This window comes from Giraffa tippelskirchi, chromosome 11, assembly GCF_054371585.1.
Source record: "Giraffa tippelskirchi isolate mGirTip1 chromosome 11, T2T-mGirTip1v1.2.pri, whole genome shotgun sequence".
NCBI lineage: Eukaryota > Metazoa > Chordata > Mammalia > Artiodactyla > Giraffidae > Giraffa > Giraffa tippelskirchi.
Genome location: NC_137285.1, coordinates 6,053,734 through 6,081,608, shown reverse-complemented (window position 1 = coordinate 6,081,608; position 27,875 = coordinate 6,053,734). Strand labels below are relative to the sequence as shown.

General features: G+C 46.9%; 1 protein-coding gene and 1 long non-coding RNA gene across 20 annotated transcripts in view; one reads left to right on the top strand and one right to left on the bottom strand.

The window, feature by feature from the left end:
• The window catches only part of LOC145525154 (uncharacterized), a 371,065-nt gene that overhangs the window by 136,785 nt on the left and 206,405 nt on the right, over positions 1–27,875 (top strand). For 9 of the 19 annotated variants that reach the window (XR_014068055.1, XR_014068054.1, XR_014068044.1 and 6 more), the window contains one exon: positions 17,552–17,903. The exons of the other annotated variants lie outside the window; for them this stretch is intronic. The gene's annotated coding sequence lies outside the window, so the exon portion shown is untranslated. Of the gene's footprint in view, positions 1–17,551; positions 17,904–27,875 lie in introns of those variants that run through there. 19 annotated transcript variants of the gene reach the window in all.
• Positions 177–13,935, bottom strand: LOC145525157 (uncharacterized). Its single transcript, XR_014068060.1, has 2 exons — positions 13,244–13,935; positions 177–802 (listed from the first exon to the last, which is right to left on the bottom strand). It is a non-coding gene; the product is annotated as an uncharacterized LOC145525157 (long non-coding RNA).

The window sequence follows — 27,875 nt, the reverse complement described above, 5'->3', positions numbered from 1 at the left end:
CTAGTACCACCTGGGAAGCCTATATATATATATATAATTAAATATATAATATATTATCTATATCATATATATATAAAATTTGCTTTGCTGTACAGCAGAAAGTAACACAACGTTGTAAAACAGCTATACTCCAATAAAAATTAGTTTTAAAAAAGAAACAATTGTCCGGGAAGCCCTGGGTTTCACTGTCATTTTATTCCAAGAACAGACATTGAGCCAGTCTCATATCCCAGGTGTCAGGGATACCGTGATGAATGTGACAGTCCTCTAATTTGAGTCCAAGTTGCTCAGGCTCCATCCTGGAAATCTCCCCCGTATCTCTCTGTCCAAAATGTCCTCACTCTACAGCCCCGCCCATTCCCCACGCCATCCATTCTAACCACAGATTTAGTCTTGAATCTGTTCACTTCTCTCCATCCCCATTCCTTCTTTCCAGCCCTGCTTCTCTTCAATCTGTTGTCTACTCTGTGGTTAGAGTAATCCCAGTAAATTACAAATTCAGAAATTTGGTCCTGGCACTCTCCTACTTAGAACTCTTCACTGGATTTTCATTGCTCTTAGGACAAAGTGAAAGCCAAAACAAGGTTCCCGCCATGCTCTATAGGAACCATTGGTCCTGTCCTGCTGCTTTATTATTTTTGCCTACGGGGTTGGAAGCCAGGGCTGGGTTTCAGAAAGTCTTGAATGTCAAGCTGAGTGGTCAAACCTCAACCATTGACCATTACAGAGCATCTAGTTTGCCAGTGGCTGTGTCCAGCAAGGCCAGATCATCTTCTGAGGAGATGTTGTGTCTGGCAGCTCCCTTAAAAAGGAAAAAAAAAAAGTTGGAACTTAGATTATTTCAAGAGGACATCAGAGAGTAGAGGGGCAGAGCTGAACCAAGATTCTGGGAACTTCTGATTTCCTCTCCTCTGCTGGGAGCTGAGCTTTAGCATCCTATAATATCTTCTTTGTAGCCTTGCATGGTGACTAGTATTATTCCCATTTTGCAGATGATGACACTGAGCCTCAGGGAGAAGAAAGTTGGTTGCTCAAGACCGTTAAGCTGGTGTCAAAGCTGAAATTTGAACCAAACCCTCCAAGGATGTCCAAAGCACCACTGATAACCACTTGGCTCTCCTTATTGGTTTCCTTGAATCCATGCTGCTCACCCTATAGGACCTATAGGTCCTCCACTCCATGGTAGAGGGGTTTTTAAAAGTGCAGAACTGATTAAGGTAACACACATCTGCCCTTTCCACTGCTTTAGGGCTAAAGGATCTGAAAGATATTCACCTTGCCCACCTCTCTACCCTTTCCTCCCTCAGTCTCTGAGCTTCAGGTGGATAATCCATCTCTTGGCAACTTGATCCTGCCACAGGACCTTTGCACATGATGTTCACTTTGCCTACTTCAGGTGCTTTTTCACCTCCTGCTCTCTCATACCTCAGATCAACCATCCCTTCTTCCTGCAAGTCTCTCCCAACCCCCTTCCATGCCTCCCCTAGTCTGGGTCAGGTCTGTTCATTATACTCATAAAACAATGTTCTTCTCTTACCTCCATGGTTAGATATCAAGCTAGTTTCCTCCACTAGAGTGTAAGCTTCCTGATGGCAAAAACTCAGCTTGCTTTGCTCATATTCAATCCCATCCCTTAGCTTAATGTATAGCACATAGTAGGTACTCAGTGAATGTTTGATCAGGAAGGAAGGAAGAAGGAAGGAGGGAAGGAAGGCAGGTATATGTTTTTTCCTCTGTACCCACCACCTCTGCATTTGGTTGCATTGTCATGAGGGGACTTGCTGCCTCCTCCTCCCCCTTGGATGGGTGCATGAGCGTCCTTCTGGGGACCATGGTGTCCACAGCCCCAGAGTGAGCTGGCCTCCGGCTGTCAGTGCCCATGGCAAAGAACTGCCGGCTGCAGCGGGCAGCGATGCTGTCATTTTGTGGAGTGCTCACAGCTACAGGTACCGGTCACAGGCCATTGCCTCCAACCTTCACCACGTAAATCCTCCACTAACGATTTGTATAAACTTCTGTTACACGTGTTATTTATCACTGCAAATAACTTTGCAGTGGGTTGGGCCATGTACTTTGTTGCTGCGCACACACGCCTCAGGGAAAGGCATGGGCTGAGTGAGCCCAGTCAGATGGCCTGGGTAGGATTCTTGGCTCCCCTCCCACTTACCAGCTGTGTAGCCTTGGGCAAGCTCCTATCCCTCTCTGTGCCTCCATTTCCTCATCTGTTCATTAGGGATCATAATAGTGCCCACCTCAAGGTGGGGAAGGGGCCTGGAAGGATTAAGTGGTACAGGACTTGGAGATGAAGACACACTGGTGACCACAACCCTGACTTCAGGGGCTCTCATTTCAGGGAAGAGCAGGAAACAGGAAATGTTGTTCTTATTGTTCAGTTGCGTAGTCATGTCTGACTCTTTGTGACCCCATGGATTGCAGCACACCAGGTTTTGCTGTCCTTCACTGTCTCCTGGAGTTTGCTCAAACTCATGTCCATTGAGTCAGTGATGCCATCCAACCGTCTCATCCTCTGTCATCCCCTTCTCCTCCTGCTGTCAATCTTTTCCAGCATCAGGGTCTTTTCCAGTGAGTTGGCTGTTTGCACCAGGTGGCCAAAGTATTGGAGCTTCAGCATCAGTCCTTCCAATTAATATTCATGGTTGATTTCCTTTAGGATTGACCAGTTTGATCTCCTTGCTGTCCAAGGGACTCTCAAGAGTCTTTTCCAGCACCACAGTTGGAAAGTATCAATTCTTCAGTGCTCAGCTTTCTTTACGGTCCAACTTTCACATCCATACATGACTACTAGAAAAACCATACCTTTGACTATATGGACCTTTTTTAAAAAGAACAAGGTGAGGGGACTGGAAATGATGGAGCAGAGGGTTACACTTGGCCAGGTGAGCACTCCAGGAGGAAGGTGCCATTTGAACAAAGACCTGAAGAAGGCAAGAGTGTGATATTTCCCTCTCTCGGTGGGAAAGGCACTTCAGGAAGAGGCAATAGCATGTGCAAAGGCTCTGAGGTTGGTCTGTGCTTGTTCAAGTAATGGCAGGAAAGTCAGTGTTTCTGGGGCAGAGTGAACCGGAGAGGCAGGTGAGGTCAGCGGATTAACATGGGTCCAGATCCTACAGAACCTCTGGGACGTTATGCGGACAATGGCTTTTACTCTAAGTCTGACGGGAGCCATGGTGGGCTCTTGAGCAGAGGAATGAAAAGACTGGACTTACATTTAAAAATGTCTCTCTGGCTGCTACCTGGAGGATGCATCAGAGGGGATTGAGGGCAGAAGCAGGGAGATTCATTAGGAGGTCACTGAAGTGACCCTGGTAAGGGACCACGGAAGCTGGGTGACTCTCAGCACGTCTGCCCCAAGTTCCCTCTCTTGAGGGTGAAGAATCAGAAGCCTTTATTTTTGGCCAAGGCACTCACCAGGCAGCCCTCAGAGTGGCTGTGGGGGCGTGCCCAGTTTAAGGATGGGTAACACGGCTTCCTGAAGCTCCTTAGCCCTATAGGACACCAACAGTTTCTCCCACCAGCCTCCAGTTCTGTCCATCCCACCCTGACCATCCCCTCTGCCCTCCCCACACCCTGCCAATCCCAGCCAGGCTCAGCAGTCTGTGGGCACCTGGGCTTCCCTCCACCAGCACCTGACCCACAGCTGCCCTCAGGGACCAGCAGCTGGCCTGGAGGAGAGTATGGCTGAGGCCTGACACCCCTATAGCATCGGTCTGGGCTTTGGACCACTTCTGTTGTCAGGGTGATGCTCCCACCAATTTGCTCCAAGGAAGATCCTTTCTTGCCTCTTCCCAGCTTCTGGTGGTCATTGGCAGTGGTTGATGTTCCTCAGCTTGTAGCTGCATCCCTCATCTCTGCCTTCACATGGCTGTCTTCCCTCAGTGTGTGTCTGTGTGTCTGTGTGTCTGTGTGTGTCCAAATCTCCCTGTGAAGAGCTCCTGGGTGATTGCATTACAAAGTCAGGGCTGAGAACCAATGCTGTACAAGTGGTTCTCACACTGGGAGACTCAGAACTTTGGGGGGCTTTCTAATAGCCCACCTCCCAATTTCTGATTCAGCAGGGCTGGGCAGGCCCAGAGAACCTGCTTTTCTAATAAGCTCCCAGGTGATGCTCCTGCTGCTCATGTTGCCCCAGCTTCTCACCCTCAGTACTAGTGATACCTGGGCTCAGTAATCTTTCATGGTAGGGCCTGTCTTCTGCACTGTAGGAAGCTTGGTGGCATCCTTGGCTTCTATCATTAGATGCCAGTAGCCTCTCCCCTGACACTTGTGATAAGAAGAAATATCCCCAGACATTACTAAATGTCTCTTAGGGGCAGAACTGACCCCGGTTGAAAATTGGTGGACTCTACTGGTAATTCTCATCAGTGCCTCAGGACTTTTGTGTGTGCCACTTTCTTCCTAAGTCTCTCTCTGATTCACTCTTGCTGGCTCATCAGAGCTCTCCCAGCTTGGCCACCATCTGCCCTCAGAAGCCTCTTCTGACCGTCACATGCCTGCCACCCCCCATAACATCATTCTTCTCTCCCCAGTCTCCATCCTGTTGCCCCAAGCAACCCTCCTCCTTCTTCTATCCAGACCCTCATAATTGCACCCCATTTAGGCCAGTTGTGCTTCCCAAGTGGCGATAGTGGTAAAGAACCTGCCTGCCACTGCAGAAGATGTAAGAGACATAGGTTCGTCCCTGGGTCGGGGAAATTTTTTGGAGGGGGACACAGCAGCCCTCTCCAGTGCTCTTGCCTGGAGAATCCCATGGACAGAGGAGCCTGGCAGGCTATAGTCCATGGGGTCGCAAAGAGTCGGAGACACAACTGAAGCCAATGTGTTAGACCAGTTATCTGCCCATTTGAAAAAGTATTGTGTTGGCCAGCAAGTATGTTTGGATTTTTCCATAACACCCCAAATGAACTTTTTGGCCAACCCAATACTTAACAATGAAGCAGTTAACATTTGCTCTTTATAAGAATAAAGTCATTGTACATTATAGAAAATGTGCAGCAAAATTCCTCTCCATCTATTCAATAAATTTTTATTGTGCACCTACTCTATGTTGGAGTTATGCCAGATGCTGAATACACAGAAGCAAGTAAACCATCATGCCATTCTTGCTACAGTGACTGCAGGTCATAGATTTGGGGGAAGAAAATTTAAAAATATTATTTTTTTTCTATTTCCCAGAGAAATCGACCATTAGCATTTTGCTGTATGTGCCTCCAGGATCGTTTCCCCATAAAGTTTATACTTACACATATAAATATATGTTTAAATGGTATATATATCTTTAAAATATAGCACCATACCATACATATTACCCCGTAACTTGCTTTCTTCACTTAATAATTTTTCCACTTAAGAATTGATTGTGAACGTCATGTCACATCCATATATCTTCTATAAAATCCCTCACAAAATACCAAGAAGAGGCGGGAGACATTTTTCCAAGGCTCAGCGGTTCCAGGACCAGTTATTTCTGTTCTCGAAAAAAAAAAATGAGGACAGGTGTGATAATGAATGCCCCCCTTTAGTATCGGCAGCCCCCTGACATTTGGTCCCCCTCCTGTTCAAGATGGTCCCTTCCACACACACCCAAGGGCTCCAGCCACACCTTCGGTGGGCACTGTTATCCTCTGATGGGAGCATTGCTGCTTTTCTTCTCATTTTTAAAAAACTTAAAAAAAATATATGTGTACATATATATATATATTTGGCCACACCAGACAGCATGTGGGATCTTAGTTTCCTGACCAGGAATCGAACCCGTATCTCTTGCATTGGAAGCTTGGAGTCTTAACCACAGGGCCACCAGGGAACTTCCAGGGACATTGCTGTTTTAATGGGGGAGAACTGCTCCCGGGATGGTAACATACCCTAAGTAGGCAGCTGCCTCAGTTACCAAGTGCGTTCTTGAGAGTCTAGCCCTTGAATCTGAGAAGCAGAAGCAAAGAAGTGCCCAAACTGCGGTTACAGAGCTCCTGAGCCCAGCCTCACGGCTGCTGACCCTCCCACCTCCAGCCCCAGACCATGGCTTCAGCACCAATGCTCCCCGCGTCCTTTTATACCCCTGGGGCTTAGCACGCATCTTCCCCTCTGCCCTGACACCTCTGTGGTCCTAAAGTGGCTGGTAAACTTCTGAGCCTTTTCCCACCAGTGCTGTCAGATGTGGAGGTCTGTGTCTAGTTATAAATCTGTATTGTGGATGGAGAGAGGGAGATGGGGAGAGGTGGAGAGAGAGAGAGAAGGAAGCAGGGAGGGAGGGAGAGAGAGAAAGACAGAGACAGAAATTGATATCTAAAAGAATTGTTTGCCCCCCCCAATTTTTCATTAAGTGATTACCCTTGGGGAGAGGGACTTTGGGGTTTTAACCTCAATTTTGAATTTTACAATTGTTACTGTTTTAGTCCGTTAATAAATATGATTTTTCCAGACTGCCTACGACCATAAGAAAGCAGCATTCAGTGGTGACTCCCTTTCAAGACCTGCCCCCTGCCCCCAACTTCCTTAGAATGTGCACACCTTCCCCTGAGATGGAGGGGTGAGCCCAGCCATGGGGAGTTGTCAGAGGACAGGGCCCGTGTCCCATCTGTCTCGGTCTCCAGTGACCTGCACAGAGCCCGCCAGGACAGAATGAGCCTTGTAAATGTCTGTTTAATGAACAGAGGAAGGAAACTCATTATAACACCATGTATCGTCCAGGTTAAATAAGGGAAAGGATTATTACAGCAATGATGCTGCAATGTACCCACAATTAGCCACGGCCATGAGGAGCATCTGCCCCCAAACAAGGCATCACTGGGAGGCAACTGGACCTTCTCTGGGGTGCCGTGCACTTTGTTTGTTTGCATTTTACTAGTTTGAGATTTCCTGCTCACCACCGCCCTTAAAAAAAAAAAATTCCTTTTAGGGAAGGGGCACTGATTCACCTCTGATCATATTTGGTTGAAATTCATAATTAAACCAGTTGGCTTCTCAATGGAAGTGATGACCCTGCCGTGAGCAGCGGTTCTCAAGGCGTGGTCCCCTGATTTGCAACACCAGCATCACTGTCTGGAAACTTAGAAATGCAGACTCTCGGGCTGCCCCTCAGAAGCTTTGGGGGTGGGACACAGAAATCTGTTTCAACAGGTCGGCTGGGTGATAGTATTGTGTGCTCCAGTGTGACAAGCACTGCCTCCGAGGTTAACCCTGTGGATTTTGGTGCTTTGCCTCAAATTCTGGTGATGCCACTTACTGGAGGTGTGTCCTCGGGGAAGTCCGCTCACCTCCTCTGTACCTCCATGACTCCACCTGTAGTGTGAGCTGCCAACAGTAGCCCTCTCACAGGTGGTGAGGATGGGCTGAAATAATGTATATGGAGCACTAGCATAGCACCCATCCAAGCCAGTGCCACCTGTTAGCATATTGCACGGGGTAGACGCTGCCTTTGATTGTCAGACTCATCCCAATTTCAGATTGCGAATGTGGGGAGAAAGTCTGTTTGTGAAACAGTGTATTTCAAACTTCAATGTGCTCACATATCACGTAAGATGTTGGGATGCAAAGTGTAACTGGGTAGGGCTGGGGCCAGAGATTCTGCTTTTCAAGCAAGCCCACAGGTAAAAGGATGCAGCTGGTCCACAGACCACACTTTGAGTAGAGATTGCATCCCATATCCGAGGCTCACACCAGGCTCGCATGATGAGCTGGCAGTGGTCATGGGCTGGTCCTGACAAGGCTGGCGGAGCAGGACGTGGGGTATTTTGACTATCCGTCTCTGGCTAGAATTACAGCAGTCTTTAGAGTGAGAACCAGAGACGTGGATTTGAACCCCTTTTATGGCCACTTAGCTGTCTAGACCAAGCCCCTCCCATTTCCTCTCTCAGCATCTTATCTGCCATGTAGACCACTCAATGCTCTTTCCCGGGGCAGGCGAGAAGAATCAAGCAGTCATTTTCTCAATGAGTGGTTTGATGACACATCTTTCCTTGGAATCATGGATTTGCCAGATTTTAAGAATAGTGAGATGATGGGAAGAATTTAAAGGAGTCAGGGCAAGAAGATGCTGGTGGAAGTTGACGGGTTATTACTATTATCCTATTAGCATCCTCAGTGTTATTGGCACAGGTGATAAGCCCTGGACTGGGGCTCTCCCAGAGCTGGTGCAGTCTTCAGAGTCACACTGGAATTCTGACAGCTCCAGGGAACCCCATCAGGCCAGCCTCCTGGGTGGGCTCAGTCCATCGAGGGCCATACAGAGGGAGCCTTGAAGTCTCAGATCCTTCTTCCTCCCATTATCCTTTTTATAGTCACTCTCAGATTTGGAGACAATGATCACTTCCAAGGGGATGGGGCAAGGCTAGAGAATGAAGGGGTCATGCATGCTCATTTCCAGGGTAAACAAAGAACGCTATGGGGGAGAGGAAAACTGCCTCTTGCTCCCCTTCTCCTGACACATGTGCACAGAATACACACACACACACACACACACACACACACTGCCCCAGCCTGCATGTCACCATCAATCAGCTTGCTCCCACTTGCTGTTTGCAGACAGAGTTCCCTACAGATGTGCTGAGGGGGGTGGGCTGATAGAAGGAGAAGAAGGTGGAGCTGGAGGCTGGGGAGGGAGAGCAGGGCAGAGGTAACCTCAAAGAGTTAAAAACCTTGCCTTGCCAGACTGCAAATTCGCCTCCGACTCTCCCCCACCCCCCTCAATCCAGCCAAACAACAGCTTGACATTTTCCATCCTTCACGAGAAAGACAAAGACAGGAAGATATTCCCATGATCCCTTTCTGCATGCCTAACCGTGAGCTCAGGTGCCGTGGTGTTGCCCTGCGCCGGCCCCATCAACGTGAAGGGCGAACTCATCCTTTCTGCATCTTTTTCTCGCCACTGCTTGATTAATTGGCTGACTACTACGCCGGCGGAATACCTAATGCTTCTCCTTCCCCTATTCTTCCTTCACAGGTTTTTTTTTCCCTCCTTTGCTCCATTTACATATACTTTATATTCCATAATTTTCACCCAAAAAGAAAAAAAAAAAAGGGAGCGGGCCCATCTCAGTATAATTTGATGTAATGACGGCATGTCACCAAAAAGAGGAATTAGAAAAATATGTAGGTATTTAATTTATTCTTTTTTTTTTTTTTTTCAAGTAGATCTCTCTGAGAGAAGCATTAATATTCATGGGCCAGGAGAAAAAAGTATCCTCAATAGGAAAATTCCAGATTTTTTTTAGGGGGGAGGGAGGCAGCTAAATTCAATGCATTTTTAAGCACCATTATTTAACTAATAGTGCTCGAGTCCCTCCGGTCCCCGTTCCTCCCCTTCAATGAAAATAAGCGGGTTTTAGTTTGCCTCCAAGGGTTGTGTGTGTTGGGCTGACACCCACGCAGCTGAAACAGAAGAACGGGGTTCTCTGTTTTCCTCCCCTCCTGGGAAGATGCGAATAAAGAAGAAAAACATAAATAAAGGCCTTTTCAGAGTCCCCAGGGTGGAGTTTTGATCTCTCCCAGTTTCCCCCGTTGGTTGTAATAGCGTTCTGATGGCTCTGTGGTCAGAAAGATTTCCCCAAGGGTTCCAGCAAGGCGCCCTCTTCTTATTAGCTTGGATTCAGGTTTGGGGCTGTTAATTAACTACTTGTTTATCAGAGTAAGTGCTGAGTTAAACCATAGTCATACTCGTTTCAGATGAAGCAGGGGGATTGAAAAACCCCAAAGCATCAGAAAGATGCCTGGAGTGTGAGAACTGAGTGGAAATAGGTTTTCTCTCTGGGGCAGGTCTTTGCAAAGGTTCTCGGGGGTGGTTGGCCCTCCCGGGGTTGGTGATGTTTGTGTGGGGGGATCCAGGGTCTGAGTCTGGCTAGTAGGAAGGTGGGTTTTCAGCCATTAGGACCCTGGCTGGAACACAGATGCCTGTTCCCATTTTAATCAATGAGCTTCCCACGTGGCTTAGCAGTAAAAAATCCTCCTGTCAATGCAGGAGACATGGGTTCAATCCCTGGGTCGGGAAGATCCCTTGGATGAGGAAATGGCAACGCACTCCAGTATCCTTGCTTGGAGAATCTCGGTGGATAGAGGAGCCTGGCAGGCTACAGTCCATAGGGTCACAAAGAGTTTGGACACGACTGAGCAACTCAACAACAACAACGACAGTTTTAATCAATGGAATTGGAAACATGTCTGAGTTTCTGGGCCCGGGTACAAGCCATTTGCCTATTGTGCAATAATAATAATAATTACCATTACCATTATTTTGTCTCTATGTATTTAAAATTTTTAAATACAATTTAAAAGGTTACTTTCCATTTACAGTTATTGCAAAATATTGGCTATATTTCCCTGTGTTGTACAACACATCCTTGAGCCTAAAGTGAAAAAGTCGAAGGGTTAGTTGCTTTGTTGTGTCCAACTCTTTGCGACCCCATGGACTGTAGCCCGCCAGACTCCTATGTCCATGGAATTCTCCAGGCAAGAATACTGGGGTGTGTGGCCATTCCCTTCTCCAGGGGATCTTCCCAACCCAGGGATTGAACCTACGTCTCCTCCATTGCAGGCGGATTCTTTACCATCTGAGCCAGGGAAGCCCATCTCCTTGAACCTAACTTATACACAAAAGTTTCTCCCACTTCCCTTCCCCTATGTTGCCCCTCCCCCTACATTGCCCCTCGCCATTCCACTGGTAATTTTATTCTCTATATCTATGAGTCTGCATCTTTTTTTTGTTATACTCACTAGTTGGTTGTATTCTCAAAGAATCTCACATATAAGGGATATTGTATAAGATTTGTCTTTCTCTCTCTGACTTATTTCACTTTAGCATAATGCCCTCCAAGGTCCATCCATGTTGCTGCAAGTGGCATTATTTCATTCTTTTTTTTTATGGCTGAGTAGTATTCCATTGTGTAGAGAGCATTTTCTTTATGTTATCACATTATCATCAAATTCACATACAATAAGCTGCATGAACACGAAGTACAGCGTGTAATATTGATGAATATTTTACCCAGGTTCATACTCCACCCTAATCAAGACACAGAGCATCCTCAACACCCCCTGAAATCTCTCCAGTCACATAGCCCTCCTCAAGGACAACCACTCTTCTGAATTCTTGGACTACAAATGCGTTTTGCTTGTTCTTGAACTTCCTTTAAGAAAAATGATACACAATGCACTCTTTTGTGTTCAGACTTCTTTCTCAAAACCCCAAATTTTGAAGATTGGTTCATATTGTGATGTGTAAAGGTAGTTCATTCATTCTTTTTTTTTTTTAATTGCTGTGCCATGCTCCAGTATATAAATAAACCAGAATCCAGTCATCCACTCTCCTGTCCATGGCCATATGGGTTGTTTCTGGTTTGGGCTGTTCTGAATAATGCCAGCATGCACATTTGCCTACATGCCTTGTGGTGGGGAGGGGGCTGGCATAAGCCCTCTGTTCTCCCTGTAATACCTGGGCGTAGAATATCTGGTCATAGGGTGAATGTCCTTTCAGCCTTAGTAGAAACTGCCAAACCATTTTCAAAGTGGCTGCATCCATTTTTACACGCCCACCAGCAGTGCCTGAGACTCTGGTGGCTCTGTATTTTCACCAACTGCTGGTAGGGTTGTCATTCCTTTTAATTTTTAGCCATTTTCATGGGTGTGGGACAAGAGGAGACTCTGGCAGACACTTAGCAGGGAGAAAAGAGGAGATGCTAACTTGGAGCATGCTGAGAAGGGGATCCAGGAAGGCAGTGAGAGAGAGAAAGGGATAGAGGCAGGAAGAAGCAGAGACTCGCAGGTGGAAACCAGACAGAGAGACAGGTGGATGGAGGGAGGGAAAATGACAGAAAGGAGAGGAGAGACAGAAAGCAAGAAAGAGACGAGAAGAGAGGAAGGAAAAGGAAAACAGATGGAAAATGCAGAAGCTGAGAAGGAAAGGGACTGTGTGAAGGGAGGAGAAAAAAGCAGGGGGGTGGAGGGGGAAGATGAGCGGCAACCCTGGGCAGTGGGCCTGGGGGGAGGGTGAGCCCCGAGATGGGTCTCCTGGTGTTTTATGAAACATGTCCTTTTTTTTTTTTTTAAGTGCTCCTTGATATTTTTATGTTTATATGTTTTAACTTGGGCCTGGCTTCATGGAAAATGCATGAGGACTAAGCGGTTTCTGGGAATGTTTTATACATGACCGGGGAGTTGGGAGGATTTGTGGGGCGGGCAGGAAAGATGGAGGGTGTGGACCATTCCATCCTTGGGTCTCCCAGGCAGGGCTTCCATGGTGAGGGCAGCGGGCAAGTGGTCCGAGCTGATGGCTCTTCTCTTGAGATTATAAGATGGTGGACAAGCTGGTGTGGCCAGGATCCACCAGCCCCCTGATGGGGCAAACCACCTGGAGTCCCCTCTCTCCAAGCCTCAGTTTTTTCCTCTGCAAAGTGGCATGTTCCTTGTACATATGTGCTCAGTCATGTCCCTCTCTTTGCGACTTGATGAACTGTAGCCCGCCAGGCTCCTCTGTCCATGGGATTTTCCAGGCAAGAATACTGGAATGGGTTACCATTTTCTCATCCAGGGGATCTTCCTAACCAAGTGATCGAACCTGCATCTCCTTCATCTCTTGTATCGGCAGGGGGATTCTTTCCCACTGTGCCACCTGGGAAGCCCAACATAGCATGCTAGTCATGCCCATTTGGAGGTGAGGTGAGCTAATCTGACCTGGGCCAGGGGAAGCCATCAAGGTGAACTTTCTGATAGGAGGTCTCCAGGATAGTGCTTGTCAGATTCAGCGTGTCCCTGCGGATCTTGGCAACAGGCAGATTCAGATCCGGCAAGTCTGGGGTGGGGCCTGAGATACTGCCTTTCCAACCCCATGTCCAGAGAAAGCAGCCGGTCTCTGGACACAGGGCTCTAAGGATGCTTGGGTCATCAGTGGCTTCAAGGAGAGCACGAGAAACAAAAGGGCATCTCTGGAGTTAACAGGACCCAAGAGAAGGACAGCCCTGAGCTTCAGTAACCCTTCCTGATGCATCTACAAGATCAGTCCCTTACCCAGACTGAGAGGGCTGGGGGTGAGTGTAGTGGGCTCCATCTGTTTTCTTACTTTTCCCCCACCTTTCTCACTCTACTGTTAAGGACTCTACCTTCTGCAACTAGAAATGGCTCCTCCTCCAATGAGACAGTGGTTCTTCAATTCTTAGATGGTGAGAGAGACTTAAAATGCCTTTGGACAGTCAGATGAAAAATCGCACAGTCTCCCAAGAACAATGCACATTCTTACCATTCTGCATAGAATCTCACTGGCATCCAGCCCTCAGTGAATCCCATCCTGGACTCTGGTTCAGGGATCTGTAGTTCAGTCACTGTCTTCGTGGAAGCTGCTCCCCAGCTTCATCCTAATCAGCAGCTGCTTCCCCCCCACCCCGCCTCCCACTGAGACCAGCCTCCCCAAGACTCAGGCCTTTGTTCCATCAAGTTGATGAGTCATCTGTTTGTGTGTCTTTCTCCTCAGTGGTGTCTGGATCCGGGAAGGAAGACTGGTGCTTGTTTCTGTCCCCTGGAGCTCCATGTAGGAACTGGCCTAGGAGGGCCCTCAGGAAATTGTTAAATGTACTAGCAGGCATGTCTCCTTCCGTCAAGTCCACTGTCGGAGTGTCATGGTGGAGTGGGAACCTTCTAGAGCTTTTCTCCTAGAAGCTGGTCCTTGTCTCTTTGCAAGGATGAAGGCAGCCTCGAGCAAAAATGTAGATTTGGTGTAGGGAAGGCGAAGACTCAGAGCAGACAACCCGCTCTTCCCTGAGGAGCGTTAAGTTTTATGATGCATCCTGCATTCTCTAGTCGACGGGGGCAGCCGGAATTGGTAGAGGGAACTAAACTGGGAGGAGTGAGGAGTGGGTTCCGGTTATGGAGTGGGTCCCAGTTATGGGCTGAGTTATATGCCTTCAAAGTTCCTATGTTGAACCTGCAACCTCTAATATTAGTGACTGTATTTGGAGATGGGGCCTTTGGGGAGGTCATTATGATTAAATGCTTAATGAGGTCATAAGAGCGGGGCCCTGATCCAACATGCCTGGTGCCTTATAAGAAGGGGAAGAGTCACCAGGGAGCTGAGTCTCTCCCCATGCACACACAGAAGGCAGGCCATGTGAGGACACATGAGAAGGTGGCCATCTGCAAGCCAGGAAGAGAGCCCTCACCAGAAATCAGCTCTGCTGATACCTTGATCTTGGCCTTCAAGCCTCCAGAGCAATGGGAAATCTGTTGTTGAAGCTGCCTAGTCTGTAGTCTTTTGTTACGGAAGCCGGGTCAGACTAAGACAGTTCCCATCCCTGCTCTGTCACCAGCCACCAGTGTGACCTTGGACAGGTTGCGTCCCCTCTCTGGGCTTCAGTTTCCTCATCTGTAAGTTGGGATCAGGAGGATCAAGGGGAAGATGGGGAAATCATCAAGATTTCTTTTGATTCTGAGAGTTCTTTGAGAACTCTGAAGATGCTCTTCAGGAAGGCTGTGATTTATGTCACAGATGTGCAGGAGAAAAACAGTTGTGTGGGAAACAATTTTCTCTCGTAAATAGGATCTTTTTTTAAAGCAATCCAGGGAGAAAAGTAGGAACATTTCTAGAAGGCCTACTATGAAATGAAAGGCTCTCTGTGCAAACCTGGTTTCATTTGTCTCCTTATACTAAACTTTATTTACCTTGTAAATGTATTATATGCCTAAATTTCTTAAAAACTGTGATATTTTGTTTTACAAAGGAAGGAACTGCATGCTCCAGAGGAATATGTGGAAAATTTAAAAAAAAAAGATGTGAAAGGGAAAATAAATCACTCTTCCCATAGGTATTTATTGAACACCCACTGTGTGCCAATCACTATACAAAGAAAACTGGGTTTCCAACCAGTTTTTAAATATATATAGATATATATTTGTAAGCATAGATTCTGTAACATTTAAATTGTACAATTTTATTTATATTTCTATTATATTCATTTTGATGTTGTGATGCAGCTAGTTCTCAATCAGCCCACCACTTCCAAGTCAGCTTTCTTTTCCTTGAATTTAAATGTAGCACACATGTTTATCAAAGAAGATGTGGACATTACGGGCACATAAAAAGAAAGAAAGATTGCTTGTAATCCACCACCCAGGCTGTTTTCTATTTATGTATCCAAACTCCCAATACATATGAGGATAACCTGCTTCTAACCTTACTTCATAAGACCCCTGACTTCCTATTCATCCTCCCTCCACCCTGCCACAACCACCAGACTTAACTCACACTAGGACGCAGAAAGCTACTTGAGGTCAGTAATTTCTATCACTGCTATATATTTAGCACCTAGAACAGCCTGACACACAGTGGATGCTCCAGAAGTAGCAGCTATTGTATATAATGTAAAGAAGAAGGAAAATGGGGTCATCTAGGATGTGCAGTTGTATAATCTGTATTTCCAAAAAGTATCAATGTGTCACAAGAGTTTACTAGTATTACGAAACATTCTACTGTGCTACAACTGATATTGCCTGCATAGTATCCCATCACATAGATAGGTCATAAATAGCTTCTTTAATCCCATCTTGCAGCCATCCAAATAACATCTCCAGGAAGATCCTGGTGGTTATTCTTTGCACACCTTGTGAAAATTTTCTGGGGATAGATTTCCAGAGGTGAAATTGATGGGTCAAAAAACAGCATATATAACGGAATATTATTCGGCCATAAAAAGGAATGAAGTACTGATGTGTACTGTAGCATGGATGACAGTGACTGCAGTCATGAAATTAAAGGACACTTGCTCCTTGGAAGAAGGGCTTGATGAACCTAGACAGTGTTTTAAAAAACAGAGATATCACTTTGCCGATAAAACTCCGTATGGTGAGAGCCATGGTTTTCCCAGTAGTCATGTACAGATATGAGACTTGGACCGTAAAGAAGGCTGAATGCCAAAGAATTGATGCCTTTGGATTGGGGTACTGGAGAAGACTCTTGAGAGTCCCTTGGACAGCAAGGAGATCAAACCAGTTAATCCTAAAGGAAATCAGTCCTGAATATTCATTGGAAGGACTGATGCTGAAGCTGAAGCTCCAATATTTGGCCACCTGATGCAAAGAGCCAACTCACTGGAAAAGACCATGATGCTGGGACAGATTGAGGGCAGGAGGACAAGGGAGTGGCAGAAGATGGGATGGTTAGATAGCATCAGCGACTGAGTGGACATGAATTTGAGCAAACTCCAGGAGATAGTAGAGGACAGAGGAGCCTTTCATGCTGCAGTCCATGGAGTTGCAAAGAGTTGGACGCAACTTAGCAGCTGAACAATGACACAACAACAATAATAGTGTGGATGAACGTAGAAAACATGATGCTAATGAAAGAAGCCAGACACAAAAGATCTCATATTGCATAGTTCCATTTATATTAAAAATCCAGAATAGGTAAATCCACAGAAATAAGAAAGCACGTTAGTGGTTGCTAGGGGCTGTAGTCTGGCGCCTAGGGGAGTGATTGATTAATGAGTATGGGGTTTTCTTTTGGGGCTGTTGAAAATGCTTTGGAACTAGATAAAGGCAATGGTCACACAGCATTGTGAATGTACCAAGTGCCTCTAAACTGTTCACTCCAAAAAGCTTAATTTTATGTTATATGAATTTTGCCTCAATTAAAAAACTAAAGCAGACACAATTTCAAGGCCAGCTTGCTTTACTGATTCATGCATCCATCAACAATGCATTTAAGTGATCATTTCCTCACAAATTCAGTAGCACTGGTAAGTTTCTATATACCTGAACAGGTTGACAAAGTGTGTTGATTATCAGTGATACCACTTTTTTCATTGGACTAGTAAGTATTTATATCCTACTTACATATTATATTTGCCCATCATCTTGGAGTGTTGATCTTACTGATTTGCTAGAATACATTCTCCACTGATATTCATCCTTGTCATGTACGTCTCAGACTTTACACCTTTTTATTATTTTGCCATTTAGTTTTAACATAATTCTAACTTTTAAATTGCTGCTAATCTACCAACCAGTGACTACCACACTGTCCCATGACTGATCATCTCCCTGTTGATTGCCGACCCGATAGTCAGTCCTTTCTTGGGTTAGTTGCTCAGTCGTGTCCAACTCTTTGTGACCCCATTGACTGTAGCCTGCCAGGCTCCTCTGTCCATGGAATATTCCAGGCAAGAATACTGGAGTGGGTTGCCATTCTCTCCTCCAGGGGATCTTGCTGACCCAGGCATTGAACCCACATTTCCTGCATTGCAGGCAGATTTTTTTACCATCTGAGCCACTGGGGAAGCCCTATTCCATCTTACTCCCACCTTTTTCTTCCTAGTAGAGTCCAAGTTCACCATCATGTCCTGTAGGGAAACTGCCTCCAACTTCACAGGTGGGCCCTGACTGACCATGTCAATCACAGTCATGCTATTTGTCTTTTCAGGGTTGCTTAGGACCTGGTACACAACACAGTCACAGGTGATGAGATATGAAGGAAAGTTTGCTAGGAACCTCTGGGAAGGGTTGCTTGACTTTTACAAAGAGACATTCATGAGACATTGCCCCTGTTCTTTCTCTTCAGGTGGTTGGATCAGAGAGTGATGTCAGGACTTCTGCAGCCATCTTGTATCCATCAGGAGAGCCAGAACAGGGACAAAGTGGGCCTGCAGGAAAGGATGCAGAGGATCAGATCCAGACCCCTGGAGGCATCCCATCAGTGCACCCTTCCCCTGGGTTTCCCATGAGGTGAAATAATAGATGTCCTGAGCTTTACAGGCATCTAGGTTGGTTGCCTGTTACCTACAGCTGAGAGAATTCTAAACCAGACTCCATTCAGAGGCAGCTATTTCCTTGTTTGTTTTTTAAAAATGTATAAGCCAACCACTTCCATAAATATTGATACCTTTTAAAATAAAACTTTTTCTATAATTTGACACATATCCTCAGATAAATTCCCAGAAGTGGAATTATAGGATGAGAGAGTATTAATTTTTAAAGTTGCTTCATTTTCATATTTTCATCTGCCTTCCAGTTGGCGGCTCTATAGGCTTAGTCAGTCTCCCAGCCAGAAATTACAGAACAGGGGTTTGAACCAAGGCCTTCTGATCCCACGTGCAAAGCTAGATATTAAAGGGGAGCTGGCGTTTAGTCCTGCTGAAGTTCCTTGAAATCTGAAATCATGGGTAATGACATTCAGTTTGCCTGAATAAAGCTTCCCCTGGGGAGCCAAACCTGGCTCCTGTCATGCTTTTCTGGGCCTCCCACTTCATTGTGGAGGATTCTAGAATGCCAGGATTGGGGAGGACTTTAACGACCTGGGTTGGGGTGGGGTGGGTCAAGAACCCCATTGAGAACCTCATGCAATGTATGGACCGTCTCTTAGACAAGTTTATGCCCATCAGTATTAGTGCCCAGGGGCTGCTGTAATGAAGTACCACAAACAGGCTGGATTAGAGCAGAAATATATTGTCTCATGATTCTAGTGGCTGTAAGTCTGGAACCAGTGTGTCAGCAGGTTGGTGCTTTGGGGGCAGGGGCATTGAGGAGGGAGAGTCTGCTCCGTTGCTCTCTCTCTCTGCTTCTGCTGGCCTCAGGCATTCCTTGGCTCACAGATGGCCTTCTCCTTGTATCGTCCATCGTCTGCCCTCCATCTGTCTCTGTGTCCAGACTTCCCCTTTTACAAGGACGTGGTCACCTTGGATGAGGCCCATCGTCATGACCTCATCTTAACTTGATCACCTGCAAAGACCCAATTTCCAAATAAGATCACACCCACAGCTCCTGGGGGCCAGGACTTCAGCATCTTTTGAGGTGTGGTGGGGGCAGAATACAATTCAACCCATAACACCATCCAGACACACGCCTGTGAATAAAACCAACTGGAGTTTACTAGGGACTCCAAGGTGAGATTCTATTCTATTCTAACCTCTTCACTTTATGTATTATTTTGATTTTTTTTAACACCAAAGATGTTTTGTATTGGGGTATTAGCCGATTAACTATGTTGTGATAGTTTCAGGTGAACAGGGAAGGAACTCAGCCATACATGGATCCATTCTTTCCCAGTGGCAATCCACTCTAGTATTCTTGCCTGGAGAATTCCACGGACAGAGGAGCTGGGCTGACTACAGTCCATGGGATCCCAAAGAGTTAGACGCAACTGTGTGACTAACTTTCACTTTCATTCTCCCCTGAACTCCCCTCCCATCCAGGCTGCCACATAACATTGAGCAGAGCTCCGTGAGCTATGCCATGTGACTTCTTCACTTTAAAGGGAGAGGAAAACCGAGGCCCAGAGAATGAAAGGCTCGGGTCCAGGTCGTGGGAATGCAGTCTTGGGGACACGCCAGGACTGGAGCCTTCATCTCCTGGGTGTTCCCATGGCGTCTCTCCGGGATCCCAGCCCTCTATGGGTCCCGTTCTCTGGCGGCTGTAGAAACTGAGCCAAGCTGAAAGAAGACAGGTGGTCAGACTTGAGGGAGGCAGACAGAAGCTGGTGGTGAGTGGGGTGCCTGCCAGGGGCCACCCCGTCCTGAGCAGACAAAGGAGGCTGCAGCAGTGGGAGTCAGAGTGCAGGAATGCGGCACGTCCTCGGGACACTGGAGCTTGCGAAAATCAATGCAGGTCATGGAAAGCGTGGGAGAGGAAGCCTGCTCCCCTTGCAGATGCTTCAAGGTGATGGTGATGGCAGGGTGGGTTCTGGCTTCAATTCCCACTGGCCAAGGACCCCAGACATTTAAGAGGGCAGCCGAGGGGGGGGGGGCCAAGGAGCCCTCCTCTCTGCTGCCTGTGCCAGCTGCCCATCCATAGGAAGCCAGCATGTCGGCCCTCCTGCCCACCAGTGCCAGCCCAGAGGTGCCAAGGCACCAGGCACAGCAAAGCCAGCTGGCAGCTTATCGGAGAGCCAAGGGCCCGACTGGCCGGCCCATCTGCTCCTCACTGCCAGCTGCATGCCTGTGGGAGGTGAGCCAGCAGCCCATCCAAGTGGCCGAGGTGCCAGCCACCGGGCGTCCTGGGCCAGCTGGCAAGCTGGCAAGACTGACCAGCATCCCCAGCTGCCAGCCGGTGCCAGATGAATGTGCGTGGCATCCAGGCCCAGGGAACTCGGGGTGCCAGCCCGCCTGGAGTTCCAAGGCATTGGGGGCCCTGACTCTCTCTCCTCTTCTCTCTCTCCCACACTCCCTCCTGAGGTCTGAGATGTTGCTCCAAAGGCCCTAAGGGAAGGCATGCGGAAGCACGCAGCAGGGCATGGATGGCTAGGAACACGGACCCCCAGAACCGTAACATCACGGAATGTTAGAAGCCCCGCAGAACTGTGGTTAGGAACATGTACTCTGGACTTGAACGGCCTGGATCTGAATCCCAGGTCTGACGTGAATTAGCTGTGTGATCTTGGGCAGGCCGCTTCATTGCTAATAGCCTCAGCTTTCTCATCTGTAAAATGGGAAAGTAGCACCAACACTTTCATTGGGTTACAGTGAGGATTAAATAAGACACTTAGATGACCCAAGTCTTAAGGACAGGTCCAGGTCTCATCCTCAGCTGGCCTCTTCTCCTTTTGCCTTCAATCTTTTCCAGCATCAGAGGATGAGATGGTTAGATAGCATCACTGACTCCATGGACATGAACTTGAGCAAACTCTGGGATATAGTGGAGGACAGGGAAACCTGGTATGCTGCAGTCCATGGGGTTGCAAAGAGTTGGACACAACTTAGCGACTGAAGAACAACTCATGTCTAATTCAGGAACCTCAGCTATCCACAGCTCACCTCTTTGAAAGCCTCAGATATCCAGAAAGACTCTGGTATCCCTGAGCCCCTGTGCTGAGAACAATACCTGTTATAGCTGGAGATCTATAAACCGGGATGAATGAATGAATGAAGCAGATGGAGCCTTTATATGACCTGGTACAACTCTTTGAGTTTGGTGAATCAGCACTCTTACTGTCCATCTGCCAACCAATAAGAGCAAAGATCTTCATGTTCTAAATCCTTCATCCTAGCTAGCAACTCTTGACTCTCACTCAGAGCCTTGTTACCCTGATTTTGTGCACAGTATTAACAAAGGCAGTTAGCTGGTTAGGTCTGCAGGTTGGATGCAACAAATAGAAGGGAGAAGGAAGTGAGCACCTTCAGGTAAAAGCAGATAAAGATGGTTGCAGATGTTTTTGTGGGCCAGGAAGAGAAAGAAGTGTTTAGAAAAAGCCTCACTTAATGTCAAAGCCTGAGCCGTCTGGAGTCACTTTGTGTCAGGGAAATCCCCCAACACATGCATAGACTTGTATCTCTCTCTGGAAAATTAGTGATGCTCCTAATGATGGAGCTGAGATTCAGTTCAAGGGCCCCCATCCAAATGATCAAAGAACAGAGTGCATTTTGCCGAGATCTCCACCCAAAATGTAATTTTCAAAACGGTAATTAAAGAGAGGTAATCGTCCATCAATCAGAAAGCTTGGCTTTCTCAAACAGCTTGGTCAGGGCAGGTTATACATGCTGCTGGGATCCGTTGCTCTTTGTGTGGAAGGAGCTGACAATTAGAGAACTGAAGGGAAGACAAGGGAGAGGGGACGGTGTTGGGGAGGTCAATCAGAACGGCTTTTCATCCTGAACGTGAATGTTAACCCTCCCTCACTACCCGTGTGAAGGAGCGGGTGGTGTTCAGAACTATTTCACATCTGTATCCTTCACCTCGTGTACTGGGCTTCTCACCTGCTAAAGTGGAGACACATGCATATACGTAAACAGACACACACAAGGACGTGCAGCCGTACATAAGGACACACACTCATACACATCCTTAGGTACATACAGATATGCACACACACATTCACACACACACACGTGTGCCACAAACACATGCAGACACGCATATACACAAACACACATGTGCTTGCATACGTTTACACACAGAGAGACGCACGCATACACATGCTGGCTGGCATGCCCACACAGAGGGTGCACACACACATAGACATACAGACACGCCTTTACACAGAACGCATGCCCTTAGTCATACACTTACACAGAGAGACACGCATGTGTACATGAGCGCACAGACACATGCAGGCGTGTACGCACTTCGCCAGTCTTTTAAACAACGAATCTGAAGGATGTGTTCCCTATCTTGGGTTGGTCAGATTCCAAATGATTCCAGGGTCATGATAATCACACAGGTTGATGATACAAAGTCACTGCTACCATTTCTGGGTCACCTGGCTGGTCTATTTCAGACCTACGCCTGATATCTTACATCCCATCCACCAACCTCTCTACCTTTTTCTTCCCATTCCCTTGTTCCCTTTTTCTTCCTTTCCCTTGCTTCTGTTTTCTTTCTTTTAATTTTCACCTCCTACGAGTGATATACATGGGTACTTTCTCACTGTAAAGCATCAACATGGTCCGGACAATACAAACCTTCCCTTTTGTATCTCCTGCCTTGTAACCACTCAGTTTCTTAGCAATGATGACTGTGATCAGTGCCGAGTGGAACCTGCATCTCCCAATTTGACATACACTTGTACAGCAGGTGTAGGAAAAGAGTCTTGACGTCCATCACCAGAATAAAGGCTAAGCACATTCTGGAATACAATCTTTTTGGCAATAGCCTAAGAGAACCAAAGTTGGTGTTTGGAACAGTATCAGCCAGCTTTTACTGAGCCCTTACCAGGGGTCACTCTCTCCCTGCAGCCCCTCACTTAATCTTCTCAGCTACCCTGTGAACAATGTCAATACCCCATTTTACAGAAGTGAATACTCAGGAAAGGTGAGAGGAAGACATCAGGATGTTTGTCCAGCCAGCATGTTGCAGATCTGAGATTCAAAACGGGAGCTCTGTCTCTAAAGCCTGCATTCCTAAGCCCCAGTGCTAAGATACTCAAGAAGCAATAAGAGAAAAAAAAAGTGAGAGAAAACACATCTTTGCAGATGACTTTACAGAATATAATCCCATCTATACAAAAATGAAAATGTATATGAAGGTACATAAATGAATTTATGATCTCTGTCACTCTTACACCATCCCTTATCCACTTTTGACAAATAAATGATGTGACATAGAGGTGAAGGGACTTTCCAATGCCAGGCAGCTGGGTTCAAGTCCAACTCTGTCTAACTGCACAGCTTGTGGTGTTTGCACATTTTTCTCGGGCTGACAGCAGAGTGAATTGAACCAAAGAGTTGAGGAGGGGCTGTTTTTAAAGAGTTTACCCAAAGTGCATCTTCTGAGAACCATCGACCTCTCCAAGTACCCGCTTTGCACAGCTCTATGCATCTCAGAGGGCACAGGTAACAGCATGAGGTCAGAGATGAGAGAGTTCTGGGCTTCATGAAATATGAGGCCTCTGCGAAGGGAGGATGCCTCCAGTGGCTGGCCCTGGGAGATGCCTCAAATGCCCCGAGAGTGAGCTACGCGGCTTCGTGGTCTCTTTGCTGGGCACTGCATATAGCTTTCCAAGGTGGCGCTAGTGGTAAAGAATTCACCTGCCAATTCAGGAGATGTAGGAGACGAGGGTTTGATCCCTGGGTTGGGAAGATCCCCTGGTGGAGGGCGTGGCAACCCAGCCCAGTATTTTTGCCTGGAGAATCCCATGGACAGAGGAGCCTGGTGCACTATGGTCCCTGGAGTTACAAAGAGCTGGACATGACTAAACGACTTAGCACAACATGCACCGTGTAGCCTTATGAGTCTTTGCAAATTCCAAATGCACCACGGGGTTGAGGAAAGTGCCTGAGCTGAGGAAAAAAGACCTAGGTTCCAGTCCCATCTCTGCCCCTCGCTTACTGCCTCTTCTTCCCAGCTCTGTTCTCAGCCTCTGCCTCTGTTCACTGAGGAGGGTTGAACTTGGAGAGACAGTGGAGAACACACGACTGAGGTTCAAGACTCAGCTTGAACCTTACAAGATTTGTAAGGTGCAACCTTACTTGGAGTGTGCCTTACAAAATTTGTAACTTGGAACAACCCATGTAATCTCCCTGAGCCTCACTTTCCTCATTTATGAGCTAGAAATGACACAACTCATTGGGCAGCTGCCATTTACAAGTTCTAGCATGTTCCAGGCAAAGGAAAGTGCAAAGATTCTGTGGCATTCTCATATTCACCACCTCCCTGATGAGGGACCTGACTGTGGGGGCCGCCTCATGGTCATGACTCCACCTTTATGGACAGGAAAGGAGGAGACTAGAGAGGTCATGTAGCTTGCTTGAGGTTGCAGAGATGTCCAATGACACAGCAAAGGCTGGAGCCAGCCAGGACTGGAAAGAGGAAAGTATTGGGCACAGAATTGAAAGGAAAGTTATCCATGATCCCAGTTCAGTTCAGTTCAGTCGCTCAGTTGTGTCCGACTCTTTGCGACCCCATGAATTGCAGCACGCCAGGCCTCCCTGTCCATCACCAACTCCTGGAGTTTACCCAAACCCATGTCCATCGAGTCAGTGATGCCATCCAACCATCTCATCCTCTGTCGTCCCCTTCTCCTCATGCCCCCAATCCTTCCCAGCATTAGTGTCTTTTCCAACGAGTCAACTCTTCGCATGAGGTGGCCAAAGTATTGGAGTTTCAGCTTCAACATCAGTCCTTCCAATGAACACCCAGGATTGATCTCCTTTAGGATGGATTGATTGGATCTCCTTGCAGTCCAAGGGACTCTCAAGAGTCTTCTCCAACACCACAGTTCAAAAGCATCAATTCTTCGGCGCTCAGCTTTCTTCACCATCCAACTCTCACATCCATACATGACCACTGGAAAAACCATAGCCTTGACTAGATGGATTTTTGTTGGCAAAGTAATGTCTCTGCTTTTAAATATGCTATCTAGGTTGGCCATAACCTTCCTTCCAAGGAGTAAGCGTCTTTTAATTTCATGGCTGCAATCACCATCAGCAGTGATTCTGGAGCCCCCAAAAATAAAGTCTGACACTGTTTCCACTGTTTCCCCATCTATTTCCCATGAAGTGATGGGACCAGATGCCATGATCTTAGTTTTCTGAACGTTGAGCTTTAAGCCAACTTTTTCACTCTCCTCTTTCACTTTCATCAAAAGACTCTTTAGTTCTTCTTCACTTTCTGCCATAAGGGTGGTGTCATCTGCATATCTGAGGTTATTGATATTTCTCCTGGCAATCTTGATTCCAGCTTGTGCTTCCTCCAGCCCAGCGTTTCTCATGATGTACTCTGCATATAAGTTAAATAAGCAGGGTGACAATATACAGCCTTGACATACTCCTTTTCCTATTTGGAACCAGTCTGTTGTTCCATGTCCAGTTCTAACTGTTGCTTCCTGACCTGCATACAGATTTCTCAAGAGACAGGTCAGATGGTCTGGTATTCCCATCTCTTTCAGAATTTTCCACAGTTTATTGTGATGCACACAGTCAAAGGCTTTGGCATAGTCAATAAAGCAGAAATAGATGTTTTTCTGGAACTCTCTTGCTTTTTCGATGATCCAGTGGATATTGGCAATTTGATCTCTGGTTCCTCTGCCTTTTCTAAAACCAGCTTGAACATCTGGAAGTTCACGGTTCACGTATTGCTGAAGCCTGGCTTGGAGAATGATCCCAGTAGTTGAGATTAAAAAAAAAAAAAGCTTCAGTGAAGTATTTTTTTAAAAAGCAAAATTTAATGCAAACAAATATCTGATGAACAAAATATCAAAACTTTAAACAAAGACAGAATTAGAATGACTGATTTTTCCCTTTTGCCTCAGGCACCAATGTGACTCACGTGGCACTTTATTTAAAATGTTTAGACTTTGTTCATCATGGATTTTTGTTTGCATTAAATTTGAATTTTAAAAATACCGCATGAAAGCGCTTCTCTTGATTACTGAACTTTTTAAGTGCCAGATGCGGATGCCTCACTTACCTCGCCCTAGTGCTGGCCCTCCTGGACTTGCTCTGCCAACCCGGACACCTTGTTCCTTTCCTATGTCTGTTCACTCACTCATTAATCTACCCGTTTACTCATTCAGTCATTCAGCATATATTTTGGATGTCCATGATTCCAAGAGCCAGAAAAATAGCAGTGTACAAGATAATCATGGTTTCTGCCTTCCTGGCATGGACAGTTTAACTGGAGCAGCAGATGTAGGTCAAATAATCCTGTAAACAAATTACAAATAGAAATGTGGCAGCTACAGCAAAGGGAACCAATGGGGGTGTTGACTAAGAGTGGTAATCAGGGCAGGCTTCCCTGAGGAGGTGATATTTAGATGCGATGGAGGTAACCAGATGGGAAAGAATTGAAGTTATGTGGCTGAGAGTGTTCTAGGCAGAGGAAAGGCAGGTACAAAGGCCCTGTGGCAAAGGCAGGAGTGTGGAGGGGGAATCTAGAAACACAAGAGGCCAGTCCAGTATCGTACTGAGAGCCAGGAAGGGTGCAAAACAAGGATGGAGCGGTGGGCAGGGCCTGAAGACGCAGTGGGGAAGGATTTGCAGCTGGGCGTGACGTGACCAGGTTTGTTCTTTGTCGTCATCCCCTTGGCTGCTGGAAGGAGTGTGCATGTGTGCTCAGTCTGTCAGTCGTGTCCGACTCTTTGTGACCCTGTGGACTGTGGCCCGCCAGGCTCCTCTGTCCATGGGGTTCTCCAGGCAAGAATACTGGAGTGGGCTGCCATTTCCTCCTCTAGGGGCTCTTCCCGACCCGGGGATATAACCTGCGTCTCTTGTATCTCCTGCATTGGCGGACAAATTCTCTACCACTATGCCACCTTTGATGGAGTGTATTTCGGTGTTGTGTTTGGAACCCAGACTCCCTAGGTTTCTAGTCTGGCTTTCCCGTTTCTTGCTGCGTGACCGTGGATAACTCATACAGCACTTGCCTTCTTTGTGCTTCAGCTGCTCGTCTGTAAAATGGGGTACCAGCCTCTCGGTGCTGTTAGGATTAAGTGAGATGATAAGCGTTGGTCTCTACAATAGGCCTGACACCTAGCAAGCGCTCTGTAAATGCTGGTCATAATTATTATTACTGAGGATGGATTTTAGGGGGTAAAAGAGAAAACGATAGGAAAGCAGGCCCTACGCTCGGCCCAGGGGTGACGAAGCCTGGGCTCCTCTGCCTGCAGCTCCCCGCTCCCTCATTAGAGAGTGGTTTTTCTTTCTGCCATGTGCTCCCTGGAGGAGAGGGCATGGTGGAGGCTGCAGGAACGCTGTGAAGGTCTTAAAAGAAATTATAGCCTGCATAAAAATATTCACTCCAGTGGAGGGCCTTAAACCATTCCCCTGGGCATTGAACAGTGACTGAGAGTGTATTACTGTGCATTTAAGGTGACGGCAGCCACCCAAGGTCAGAGAGAACGGGAAGGGAAGCGTTTAAGCATGAAAGTTCCCCTAAATAGGAGCATCCTTCCTCAAGCCGCTCCTCCCTCCCATTTACTGAGTGCCTGATCTGTTGTCCTCTGTATCTACAACCCCAAGAAAAAGAACAGCCCCTGAAATTCCTTAGAGAGCTGACGGAAGGGGAGAGAAAAGAGAACAGGTCTGGGCTGGGAATAGGAACGGGTTCAGATCTTATCCTGCCGTGGTCTGGAAGGACTCGCTTAAAAGCTTCTGACCTCAACAGCACCATCTGTAAGATGGGAGCCAGGTACCGGCTTAGTTCTCATTTCTGGGAAGACTAAATGAGGAACCTGGAAGGCCGTATACAAAGTGCTCAAAAATGATTGTTTGTCCTCCTTGGAGCTTCTTCCTTTCCATCTTTTTTTTTCTTTTCTAAATTCTAAGCGACTTCACTTCTTGGCAAGGCAAGCAGTCTCCCCAAGCCTCGAGTTTTCTCATCCGTAAAGTGGGCACAATAACAGGAAGGACTTACAAGTTGAGTGTGGGGATCAGTGAAATGTTTGGAGCTGTTGCATGCTGGGAGGACAGGGTCTCACCCGTCATAATGGTTTCTGTCTTTTCACAGCGGAGGTTGGC